Source organism: Rutidosis leptorrhynchoides, chromosome 2 (genome assembly GCF_046630445.1).
Source record: "Rutidosis leptorrhynchoides isolate AG116_Rl617_1_P2 chromosome 2, CSIRO_AGI_Rlap_v1, whole genome shotgun sequence".
NCBI classification, from domain to species: Eukaryota; Viridiplantae; Streptophyta; class Magnoliopsida; order Asterales; family Asteraceae; genus Rutidosis; species Rutidosis leptorrhynchoides.
Window position 1 is genome coordinate 546,357,670 of NC_092334.1, and position 14,169 is coordinate 546,371,838.

The window sequence follows — 14,169 nt, forward strand, 5'->3', positions numbered from 1 at the left end:
CAATTCAGATAATAAAAACAACTATCATTAAGCAAAACGGGTAGTCCGGGTAGTCTCCTGAAATTAGTTCAAAAAATTGAATATCCAGATTAATAAAAGAAAAATGAATTTGGTGGATAACCATTAAATTTGGCAACTATTGACATCCCTACTTCCATCAAGGGCAGTGGCAATGTAAGACAAATGGGGTCACATGAGAGAGTGACAATTCCAAAATATAAATTAACTAGCCTGTAAGAACCCGTGCATTGCACGTCAACTCTTAATCAAACAAACAACACGATTATAGAAACACAAATAGAGACCTTCAAATTAACAGTAATTTCTCAATACACATTATAATTCAAGTACAGTATAACATCACCATAAATCAATGATATCTAAAAAGAATCCTCAAATTAGTAAATTCGATAACATGAAAACAGAAATTAACTATAGCACTTACAAAGTTTTACACCATCATAAAAACAAAAACCAAGAGCTCTCATAGGGGTCATTCTAAGCATAAAATGGTGATGCATAAAGTGAACAAGTCCGACTGTCATCTACTTTTTCTTCATCTGCAACTAACAACAGCAAAAAAAAAAAAAAATTGTTATTTATTACAGTAGCTTAAATATCATTTAATTTTTATGTAATTGGGATATAGAAACAGAGTAATTACCTGAAGATGTGAGATCTTCATCATGAAAAAGTGAAGATGGAGAAAATAAAGCAATGTCCATGATTGATTCCTTTCAATTTGTCCAGCCTGTTTCAGTTTAAACCAAAAAGGAAAAGTTTCAACATATATCCGCTTGACCCGTTGCTCACCCATTTCAAACATAAAACAGCTTCCACCAGAATATAGTAAAATAAAAGCCTTTATGCCAACTGGGTCAATAAACTTCAAAAGTTCTAAATGTGACATTGTGTACCCATTTAGTTAGGTATTAGTTGAGAACAAATCAAATTAAAAGTTTTGATATAACCAATTTGATACAAATTAAATGGTTGGCAAACTACTCAAAAATTAGTATGACGGAAACTTTAAGTGTTTAAATACACTTAAGATGACTTCTGACCCATTTAACCTAATTGACGCGTTTGATGTTTAGCTTATAAGCCCATTTGAGAAGATCAATTTGTTAACTACTACACCATTTACAGAGTACGAAAACACATATTCGTAATGCAGCTATAATTGGAATATATCAAGCATAAGATATATGTAAAAAGCATATTTTCATACATACAGTTAGCGCACTAAGGTTCTTCACATGAAAGCTTTCCAAATCATATGTCACAATCAAGGTTTGCATTTCCTTTAAAGTGGCGTGTTCTAGAAATTATTTCATTAAAGTTGTGTCCACCATTTTCCTGAAGCTGCAAACAAAGTTACAACATTTAATTTAGACTTAATTAATTATACAATTTAGAAAGTTTTAGACAATGATCGTCCCATTAAAAGCATTGCGTTCTAAATGTAATAGTTTAATTCAACCCATTTTATACATTAAAATTAAAACGCTAACCATTTACAATCTATTTCACAATCTGATTCACACTCATTAGTAAATGGGTTGGATCTTGAACCACCACCGTGCGCAATGGCGAGTTTACTTAGGGCCAAGTGGGGTCCTTTGACCCCATTAAATTTTTTTTTACATATAAAATACTACTAAAATAATTTAGGACACCACTAAATTTATAGATAGGACCTCATATAATTTTAAAATTGATGGTTTTAGGGAAGTAAATACCATTTTTTAGAAAAATAAAATAAAATATGATTAAGTATCACTCACGAATCGCCACTGCCGCTGCGTCCGCCGCCATGGAGGGCTCATATCTAATAACTATCAACTTCCATATAATTCCCGTTACGATTGTTTCTTTAAAAAGTTCCACGCAAGCAAAGCTGCAACAACTACTGACTGAACCAGATTTAATCTAAGTTAATATGCATATATCTAGAAAAAAAGGATGCATAAAGATGTTCATGATACAAAAAGTCATGTGATATATAAAAGCATAGATTGTAAATAGAAGTCTTTTAGATTAGATAAAAAAGATTCTACAACTTATTTAATTTTACAGTTACATAATCAGCTCTATTGTAGCTAGTATGAAAGAAATAATCCAAAGTTGACTATTATGAAAAATACGTATATAATACTAAAATACGTGCATTATACTTGCCTTAGGCCGAATTGGAACGATTTTTGAGAAGTCTTTAATAATGCAACTAATTACCTCTATTCCTATATCCCATTTCCTATTAGCTTCAAGAACACCACCAACCATTACAAGAGGGCAAGCTTCGTTTTCCATCTGCAATTGGTGCCACATGTCAATCATACAACAAATCAACAATATACAGCATATAGTATCCAATCTAAAGTAACATAAGTTAGATCAATAAGAGGATGAGTCATAAAACTAATTAAGTACAGTAAACTTTATTTCCTATTTGTGGTTTTGACATGAACCTTCGCCACATAACTCTAGTCTACAAACAACAGCTTTGACACTTGATACCACCAAAACGGCCGTCAAATCAGCCACCACCGCTGCGAACGCCGCCGAATCGGACACTTGAGACTACCAGTAACCGGCGACGGCTCCGATAGTTTGTTGTAAACCGGAGACATTAGACAAAATTTATACCAAACGGTGCGTAAAAATGTGACGAAAAAATTAGATTTAGTGGCGAAGTCGATTATGGTAGCAGATTGTCGTATTCTCCGGCGATATTGGTTAGGGTTTTATCAGTTTAGAAAAGAGAGGGGTGAGAGAGAGGGGATTACGGTAGCAGACACGTTGGAAGTAATAAAATTAAAAATGGGCCAGGTGTAATTTTTTCAGCTTTTTATGTAATAAAATTAAAAATGTTTGATTGGTTCACTTGGCAGTGAATTTCTGAAAAAAGGACAGCATGACACGTTGGAAGTAATGTTCATGCTTGTAAAATGTAGAGAAGAGAAGATGAGGTTCTTAATAATTTGTTCAGTACTAAATATATTTAAATACTAGTTTAATGGCAGTTTACTTTTAAAAAAACTAAAAGTTCAAAAAATATAAGAGGTTCGAGTAGTTAAATTTGATGATACACTATATAATTCAAAAGGGAAGTTATCCTTACACACTACTTTTTAATTCATGTACACATATTACCTATTATACCCTTAATTATAATTAGAATAAAATATAAGTTCAACTCCCTAGATTAATCTAGAGGTATAACCAATGTTGTAAAAAACCCGTTTACTCGCCAATTAATCCCCGATTAATCATTTTTAGGAGCAATCCGTTCCGATTTTTAAAAATCCGTTTAATTAAACGGTCAACGTCAATTGATGGATCAAAATCGAATTTGGTAATCAAAGTCAGTTAAAGTAAAAAATGGTTAACATTTTAACATTAATTTAAACTAGAATTTTATAGTTTGAAGCAAAATGAACAATTTTAGACAATTATGTTATAATTTATTTTTATATTTATAGTTTTTTTCTATAGTTATACAAATAATTTTTAAAATTTAATATTTAAATGTATACAGTACAATCAGATTAATCTCCGATTAATCCCCAAATTATCGATTAATCATTTCAAAGTCCCGACCGATTAATCCCCGAATAGCGAATTTTGCAACCTTGGGTATAACTATGAGTTTATGAGACAAAATTGTGCATATATCAAATAGTGGTGTGTGAGGATCACCAGGAAAAAAAAATATAAATTTGAAAAATATATCGGATCCTGCAGTTAAATTTAGTGTTGTTATTTACAATTTAAAAGATATTTTTTACTTAAAATTTTCGAACTACTTGTGTTCCGTAACACTACGGATTTGTTACTCACCCATGGATCAATAATTTTAATTTAATTTATTTAGTTTTGACCCCACACTAAAAAAATTCAGCCCACTTGTTGCTGATTAAAAACATTCAGACCAACTTCTTCACTTCTTAGACCATTCACAGCAGCGTGATCGGAGCAAAATTACCACCATCACACCTCCATCACACCACAGCGCGGCGTGATGGGCTGAGAAAATCGTCGGCGTGATGGGTGCATCAACGGAAGGAGTTGTGCGTGATCGATAGCTTTGACCAATCAAAAAGCTTCCATGTATTTTCTACTTTGAATTCATTATATTTTTTGGTTATAAATTGGTAATTTGTGTGTAATTTGTTGGTAATTTGTTGCAAGATTAAGAAGAAGATGGGAATCAATTTCCAGATCTGCTGATGAAGAAGATGGAATAGTTAAAGCAATTTACATGTTCAGTCCCTACACTTTATATAAGACCACAAAAAAACATAAATCTATTATATCTATATATCTAAAAGACATAGCCAAACTAAATAGTAAACCTCTCAAGTTTCAAAACTACTCTCAATCTTTTACTTACTTACATTTTAGCTCCAAAATATATAATCGTTAACTTTATGGTTTTTATAGACTTATCACAAACTGTTAACATTTTATCCTTTAACCATTAAACTTCTCATTCATTATATTATATCTATATATCTAAAAGACATAGCCAAACTGAATAGTAAACCTTTCAAGTTTCACAAATTACCCCCAATCTTTTACTTACTTACATTTTAGTCCCAAAATATATAATCGTTAACTTTATGGTTTTTTTAGACTTACCACAAACTTTTAACATTTTATCATTTAACCATTAAACTTCTTATTCATTATATTATATTATATTATATCTATATATCTAAAAAACATAACCAAAGTGAATAGTACACCTCCCAAGTTTCACAAACTACCCCCAATCTTTTACTTACTTACATTTTAGCCCCAAAATATATAATCGTTAACTTTATGGTTTTTATAGACTTACCACAAACTTTTAACATTTTATACTTTAACCAATAAACACTTCTCATTCATTATAAATCGACCACATACTTTATATACTACCTAATAGACAAACACGATTAATAGTCACCAGGGGTGTTTTCGTCCTTTCACTTTTTTCCCCCTTTTCCACCTTTTTTTTTTAAAAAAAGGTCCCATAGTTTGTTCAAATATTAAAATCGACCCCCTAAACAGGGGGTATAGTGTCAAATACTCATTTTCATAAAAAAATTTAAATAAACTCCACTCAAATATTCAACGGGCCATATCTTCTCGCTCGCAACGAGTTAAATTTTTCTGACACCATCGTTAAACTCGAAATAATTTTAGGAGCACAATGTCACTAACTATACGCAATACAGACGCTTTTTTAAAAACGCTAAATATTTGAGTTACTTTTCATACACGGCGATTTTGCGTTAAATTTTTAAAAGTCGACAATTCCATAGTGAAACGCGGAGATGTGCATATATTGTTAATTTAAAATAACATTAAATCTTTCACGGATTATACCTTTTATTTCGACTCGAGTTGCGCTTCAACGATATCATCGTTAGTCACGAAATAATTTTACAAACTAAACACAATATAATACATTGAAAATCGAACCCCGGCGCGAAGCGAGGGTTCGAACACTAGTTAAATCTAAATAATCTGTTTACTCTATACTATTTACTAAAATATTTTTGTTTATTAATTAATAAAATCAAACTTAATAATATCGTGAAACATAACATAAAACTAAAAATGAAAATTAAAATATGGGACCAATTTAATTCATCACACAACCATCACGCCTACCACTACAAACTTTATCAAGCCATCACGCTAACACATTTGTCAAATCAGCACTATACCCCACAAAAACACTCCATCACGCCCCATCACTCCGTCACCACTACAAATGGTCTTATTCTAAAAAAAGTTTAAGAGCACTCTTAACTATAATGTCATCTCAGGACGGACTGTCACATCAGCGCCACATCGGCACTTCCTTCTCATTACTAACCAAAGACTAACTGCTAACCACCATGACGTACCCATCACACACTTCCTCACACCCACTAAATTAATTAATTATTTACGGGTACAAGTAATAAGGCAAAATGTACAACAAATAAATGCTTTGGTTTCATGATCAATTGTGCATGGCAACGACGAAATGGAGTATGGTCGAACAACCACCAACCAACGACTTGTTGCTAATATTGGTGTAATGGGAAGGCAGAGGCAATGATGGAGCCAACCACGGTTGTGAACCGATACTAGGCCTATAATTAAAGTTAAATAATTGTAGGTCTAACACTCTAATTGTAAAATACATTCACTCGTTTTTCTCCGTATTTATCACCTACACAAAATTCAATCTTCATTATCCAATCAAGGAACATGTGAATTGTTGACTCCAACTATTTCATCCTCTCAGTTTACTACATATATTTCTTATGTCTAAGCTCAACAACTTTTTTTTGGTTTTAAGCAAGCTATTAAGCCTTGGTCTCATTTATTTTATAATTTAAAAGTATATTGAGAAAAATTATTTTAACATCCCGCCAAAATCATCATTGACGTAGACGTTAACTCTGAGTGCGTGACTTGACTTCTAAGTAACATCAAAGTTCTACATCAGAAGCAATAAGTACTTGAGAATAAACATGTAAAAACGTCAACATAAAGATTGAGTAAATCATAGGTTTAAGTAATATAAAACATAGACCACAAGTTTGTTTTTATGGTCGCAAACATCGTTAATAAGTTTAAAAAGATTCTACAAGTTTTGAGCACCCGATAACTAAGCTTAACGCATATATAAAGTACTCATGTTTTTAAATACACTTAACCAATGTGTACTAACTCAAATAGTATACGCCCGTTTTGTGCTAGCGCGACTAGACCGGATGGGGATGTCAAGCCCTATGGATCCATATACATCTATTCGCGCCCACCAGTTCATAAACTGGTAGTTACTAGTTACCAAAGTTAAGGAATTTTTGGTTATAACTCAGCATAGAATGTAAGTTTAGTACTTGTGTCTACGTTGTAAAACAGAAAGAAAGACATGTATTTTCACCTTGAATACAGTTTATAAAACAGTTAAAAAGTTGGGGCTATGACGCACCTTAAAAGCACAGTAAACAATGTGATAGCAAATAGCATCGGTGGTCCAAAGTAGTCAACCTATCATCATTAGGTTTAAGTTAGTAAAATCATCATTGTTATCATCTTTTTAGTTATGCGTTTGTGATATATATATATATATATATATATACATATATATATATATATATATATATATATATATATATATATATATATATAATCGATGTTCTTTTTAAGAATTTCTCTAATCACGTGTTTACTATTCTCACAATTTAGATATCATACAACTTAAACGATTCTTGTTGCTATCAAGTAAGTCAATAGACAGCCAGAAGACGGCCATGATCCGTTTGGTCAGTTCGTATCATGACTGTTTGAAAAATTCAGCAAGCCAATTCCTAAATGGTCGATCAATAGACACCATCTATGACCATAAGTAGCGGTGAAATTTGTAAGAGTCGTACGTTATTTCTTTGGAGTTATAGTTCCACGTTGTATTTTATACGCTCATATAATACAGATGGTATGTGTTATAGGAATACAACACAAGTAATGCTTTATACGTGTATATATATATATATATATATATATATATATATATATATATATATATTCTCCTTACGTATATATACTTTGTAAAGTATGTTTGTACGTATATATTATATACAGTCTTTTAGTTATACATATATTATATATATGTTATATAATAATATAAGTTATATGCGTCTTGTATGTATTGTTTAATTGTACATATATAAGTATTCTCACATATAAGTTATACATGTCACAATCGTAAACACTCATATGTTATGGTTTAACTATTGTATTGTTAGTTTCAATTAACGTTTTTTCAAATTATCTTGACCAACTGGGACTCTATTGTTTTCACGCAAATCTCAGTTAAAATATCAAATTAAATTACCATCTTTTACAGAGACCTAGAGCTTTAAAATACCTTTCTAAAAAGTCTAGACACGTCTCCTAGTACCATATACATTATTTTATATAACTTTATTACCAACTGCAGTTACTGTTTGACCTTTCGTCAAAGAAAAATTCATATAAAATCGTATATTGGTTTTAAAATTTATATCTTTTATTTATAGACTCCAAAAATATATTACTATAAGTTACTTAATTTGTTTGACCTTGTATTGTTACCAAAAAGTGAGAATATTCAAAAGATTTAGTTTTCATAAATAGGCTCCAAAACAGAAACACGTTTTTGTAAAGATCATGATTAAATCATACGAATTCTAAAATCACTTGATAAAAATTGGAATAGTTTTGTAATTTAATTCTCAGTAACCACACAAAAGCCCAGTCCTGGAATCCCTACCGATATTTTTGAACCGAATTATCGTTACACGTATATCAGACAAATCCTTTATCAAGACCCATGTAACTTAATAAAATCATAACTAATTCATATTTCATCAAATAACTATGAATCTTATATGAAAATTGAAGGATTTGTAATGTAGAATTCAAATATGTTATTATATAAAATTAATAAAATAGTTATCTGGTTGGATTAGTATGATTAAAGTTGATTATGAATTTTGTTAATGATAACTATAATATAGTCAATTATTAAATAAAAAAACTTAGGTTTTAGGTATACCTTCAAACGAAAAGGATGAAGATCGAGGATGATGGTGGATATGGCATTAAACCACAACAGCAGCAAAACTAGGTGGTGGCTCGCGGTGGTGGTGATCGGCCGACGGTGGTGGTGTTGGGGTGTGTTTCTGTCGAAACAAGGGGATGAGAGGAGAGAGTTTTGTGGTTTTTGTGAATGAATGAATGAGGTGAGGCTAGCCCTCTATATATAGTGTAACTTTGAGTTTGAATATGATTACAACTCTTTAAAACTTGGTGAGAAAGAAATGGGATAAGCATGGAAATTTGAATGTGATTATGATGGAATTTGATGGATAAGGCTTATCTCGTAAAAGTTTGAGTAAGGTTACAATTAGTTTAGGATAAGGTTTATCATTTTTTTTAATTTATTAATTTAATTATATATATATATATATATATATATATATATATATATATATATATATATATATATATATATATATATATATATATATATATATATATATATTATATTATTTTTTTCAGCTTTGTAAATAAATAAATATAATATATTTTTTTAATTATTATTAATTATATTCCAGTCCCTTAATTGTTCGGGTTTAATTATTTATTCGTTTAATGATGAACCAAGATTGTTAAGTGGATAACTAAATTATCCAAGTTTCGTTGGTCTCACCTAACCTAGTCTCGATTTTCTAACAGGATAAATTTATAGTTTGTGCTTCGAATAGCCTAGGACTTAATCCTAAGTAATAAGTTTAGTTAAATACTTAACGAAAACATGATGAAAAAGTCAGGTTGTTACAATACCTACCCATTATTGGAAATTTCGTCCCGAAATTTAGTCATTGCCATCAGTCAACGTTGTGTTCGAAAACATGTGCGGATACTTTTGTTTCAGTTGCGTACAAGTGTACCAATGAAATTTGATAATAGACATTGTTCTATTGTTTGATCTCACGGTCCGAAGTCCCTATAGACTCTTTATGAAATAAAGTTTGTCATCTACGTTTATTTATCAAGGGAAATGATATGGTTTTCTTCTCACAAGAATTTCTACAAGTTTTGATACATGAAAGACATCATGAATACCCCAATTAGGTCTCTTGATTTCAGGGTTTATGAAGGAGTTTGTGGAAAGGTTCACTCCTATTGTGAATACTAGTATAATGAGTGTATAGTTTCTCACCATCGAGGAATGGGGAGAAGGCGATTCTGTTACGCGAAAAGCATGAGAGAAGACATCTCAAATGAGTATAATGAGGACAGAAGTTTTCATCTTGATCTAGCTGCATCACGCATCTTGTAGTCGAAATGTTGATACTTGACGAAAACGAGATAGTATACATGTCGTTATATATGTTTTGAAGTTGAGTAATAGCTGACTATTTATTAGAAGCATAAAGATGATATGTCAATGAAGAAAGGTGTGTTTTTGGATTGTGTGATATCTAGGGTCTCGGTGTTTTCATATTGCATCAAAGAAAATAAAAGTCATGTAACATGGCACATGGTGGTGATAAGGTTGATCAAGCATCATCACCATCATGAGCCATTAGAACTTCAGTATGACTTACCGTAATATAATCATGTTATAACATCACTCCCTAAAGTTTAAGAGAATATAATCATGGAGAACGAAAATGAACAAAGTGCAATGGCGTCTCGAATATAATCTCGTATTTAGTCAAAAGAGTTGGTGCAACCTCCAAAGGTGTGTTTCCAGAGGAAAATGAATAAATGGTAGTTCACGTCAATGTGTTTAAAGTCGATTGGTAAGGTCTTCGGGTTTAGAGAAGAATGATAGTTGCTTAAAAGAAATAGTAACTGAACAAACGGTGAAGGGATATGGTACGATGAGGCGGCTCTCCAGTCACTGAGTATGCCGTGTTCGTAATGGGGGACTCTCCAATAATCAAAAAAGGGTATCCTAAGCTCTTAAGCTACTTAGTGTTCTAAGAATGCAAGTCCAACCGCAGGCGTTCAATCCCTCGGTGGGTGGCTGTAATGACCCGGACTTTTTCGATCAATTTATACTTATAAGATTAATATTTACATAAATTAAACCTTACCAACATGATAAGCAATCCAAATTGTCGAGACTTATGTTTTTGAAAAGAGTTTTACACAACGTTTGACTGTCTAGTTGACCGATGATATCACGAACTATATAACATATGATAATTATACGTTTGTGTATATATATGTATATATACATATTTAACATGATCTAAGGATGTTTTAATATCTCATTTTGTATTAATAACAATAAGTTATAAGTATATTTTGAAACTACTAATTTAAGTTTTCAAAACAATAACCACACGTAACGTTATTTGACATAAATAATTATGACCTATAATGTTTATACATATATCGTATATGTAACGTATTTAATCACTTTTTAAGGACTTAAATACATAAAACAATATAAGTGTATTCACAAAAGATAGCTATATTTGAATCCTCGTTCCATTTTCACAAGAATTCTATACGTATATCTAGAGTATATGTACTCGTATCATACCTAGCTTCTATACGTGTTTACTATTGGTATATACACATAAAATCACCACCTAACCAGCCCTTGTTACTACCCTAGGTATAAGGTAATTAGAATTTGGAAGCAAGTATGACTAAGTTTACAAAATAACAAACTTGAAATTTGTTCTTGTCTCCCCCCATTCACGTTTTTAATGAGGGTGAGGAGTACTCCATTTTGATTCATTTTCACTTCCATTTTCTAGCTAAACACACACACTTTCATGAGCCTTAAACCCCTTAACCATCTCAGCCCACAACCATGAAGATCTAGCTTCAAAAACATCACTTAATCACCATAAGAAAACCCTTACAAAAACACTTCAAGAATCCTTCCAAGAACACAAGTTTACTTCCAATCTTTCATCCAACTCCACCACTCTTTTGGTTCTAGGTTTTTACTTCTCTTTTACAGCAACCTTGTCCAAGTAACTTGAGGTAGTAACTTTGTTCATAACCTTATTCGATTCATATATATATAGTTATCTTATTTTATGGTATACAATTTTAACAACAAGAACATAGTTTGAATGATTTCAAACTTGTTTGCAAACTAAATAGATCCTTCTAACTTAACTTTTAAAATACTTCAAGACCTGTAATATATCATAAATATATGCTAATTTAACAAGGTATAACTTGGTTTTTCAAAGAACACCTTAAAAACTGAATTTACGACGTCGGAGTACAACCGGGGGCTGTTTTGGGTTGGATAATTAAAAACTATTTTGAACCTTGAATTGGAGGTTTATTTTCTGGAAAAATGATATTTACTATGAATATGATAACACATAAAAATTTCATGATTTAACTCAAAGTATAAGTATTTTTAGAAAAATAATCATTTAATGTTGGTTGCATAAGGGAATTAACTTCATAAGTTTCACCAAAGTTTGACCTATGACCTATGATTTCGAATACAAACTAAGGTATTTACAGTTCATATTCTTAAAGAAGGACTCGATCCAAGGAAGTGGCAAGTTGAACCAACGAAAACGGAGTTGTAACGAAGAAACTATGACCAAAACAAAATCGGATATCCAAAACTAGTTTAGCCACGAAAATAATTGGAGAAAAATTAAATAAATCACATCTTTTTAAAATAACATGATATTTTATATATATGTACTCATAATTTAATTTTATATATTTCAGGATCACCCGTAAACAATACGAGAAGATTAATCATAAGATCCCATGATTGTACGCAACACGTCATTTGACAACACCGGTACTTTATGTACGCAACACGTCATTTGACAACACCGGTACCGTGGGTCAAGATTAATCCCGACCAATACGAATACGATGGGGGTTTTATTTATTTCGATGGGGGTTTTATTTATTTATTAAACACCTAAATATGAACCATTAAAATTGAATTGCTAACTACGGAGTAAGAAGACATTAAAAGTATTATAAGTATATATATGTGACGATTGTTTAAAATGAAAATATATTGATATATTATATATGGATAGGTTCGTGATATCAATCGGAGACCAAGTCAAAATATATATATCTTCAAGGCAAAAGTGAGTATATAGTCCCACTTTTAAACTCTAAGTATTTCGGGATGAGAATACATGTATTTTATGTTTTACGTTATGGACACAAGTAACTGAAAAATATATTCTACGTTGAGTTGTACCACCGGCATACTTCCCTGTAGCTTGGTAACTATTATTTACAGCGGTATTGTAAACGCGAATCCTGTTGATAGATCTATCGGGCCTGACAACCCCAACCGGACTGGACGACCAGTATTCAACGGTTGCACAGTACTTCGTTTCGTGACTACACTTGGTACGGTGTAGTAAGATTTCATAATAAAGGGAATATGCGACGTGATTAAATGTTAAGTATGGTTACCAAGTGCTCAACCACTTAGAATATTTTTATTAAAATGTTTACATATGAAATCTTGTGGTCTATATTTATACCGCTGCCGGCATTAAACCTATATCTCACCAACTTTATGTTGACGTTTTAAACATGTCTATTCTCAGGTGATAACTAAAAGCTTCCGCTGCAACATGTTGAATTTAAGCAAGATCTTGAGTATGCATATTTGTGTCAAAAATAAACTGCATATCCGAGGAATTGTAATGTAAAATATGCTAGAAATCGTATTGTTATCATCACATGTAAAGTTTGTAAGTCTAAGATTATCGCTAAACGATAATCATCTTTATATTGTCTAAAGCTTGTATTAACATAAGAGTTATGGTTTGTAATGTAAAATAAATGCAGTTGTTCTTTTAAAAATGTCGCATATAGAGGTCAATACCTCGCAATGAAATCATACGTTATCTAACTCGTTCTTATGGTTAAGGACGGGTTATGACAGTGGCGAAGGGTAAAATGTGAGAGTAGTAGTGAAAGTGTTCGAGATACGGCATCTAATAATTATTCTATGAAGTAGAATGTTCGAGTGGTTCGTTGAGGTCAACACGATAAAGTCAAAGGATGAGAATGAAATTATAGATAGTATGTGTGAGTAATGATTGAGTCTCGTTGTATTCTGACTGATTTATGGGAGGCAAGCCTCGTGCGAAACCAGTACGGGTTCATGAGGTGATCTAGGCAATGGAATCATCTCGGGGTATGAAATTGGTCAAACAAAAGCAATGTGTGAAACTAGGTTGAGTTTCTTAGAAATGTATCCTTGGGTCTAAGTAATGGCTCCATCTTTCTCTCCAGATTTGCGTGTTGTGTCTCTGACTGAGTTACATGGGTTTTAATTATCAAGATTGAGTGGCGATATGCTTATGCGAATTTCCAAATATCTACGATTGAGATACCCTCATGACGTCTCCAACGTCTAAGGGTGTTAGGGACCATAGTCCACCTACAACATTGATTCGTCGTTGAACGATGGAGGATAAGGATAGAAAGTAGGGTTCGTAAGCTCGTATATGAGTTGAGTATACTCGGGGTTTATGGATAGTTTTATCGGGTGTGAACGTCATAGGTGACGCGTTCGGACAGATGCGAGAAGATCTAAACGATAAAGGCCACTCCGGTTATATGGTAATGTAGACGGTGTGTGGTTCCTTC

At 32.0% G+C, this 14,169-nt stretch overlaps 1 long non-coding RNA gene across 7 annotated transcripts; it reads right to left on the minus strand.

The window, feature by feature from the left end:
- Positions 1-283: 283 nt before the first annotated feature.
- LOC139894560 (uncharacterized) lies at positions 284-8,779 on the minus strand. 7 transcript variants are annotated; one of them, XR_011775081.1, is made up of 7 exons: positions 8,588-8,778; positions 6,983-7,041; positions 2,182-2,300; positions 1,788-1,916; positions 1,236-1,365; positions 665-751; positions 284-566 (listed from the first exon to the last, which is right to left on the minus strand). It is a non-coding gene; the product is annotated as an uncharacterized lncRNA (long non-coding RNA). The 7 variants fall into 7 exon arrangements; XR_011775080.1 differs by having other exon boundaries at positions 2,236-2,300; positions 8,588-8,777; XR_011775078.1 differs by having other exon boundaries at positions 2,236-2,313; positions 8,588-8,777.
- Between the last annotated feature and the right edge of the window lie 5,390 nt (positions 8,780-14,169).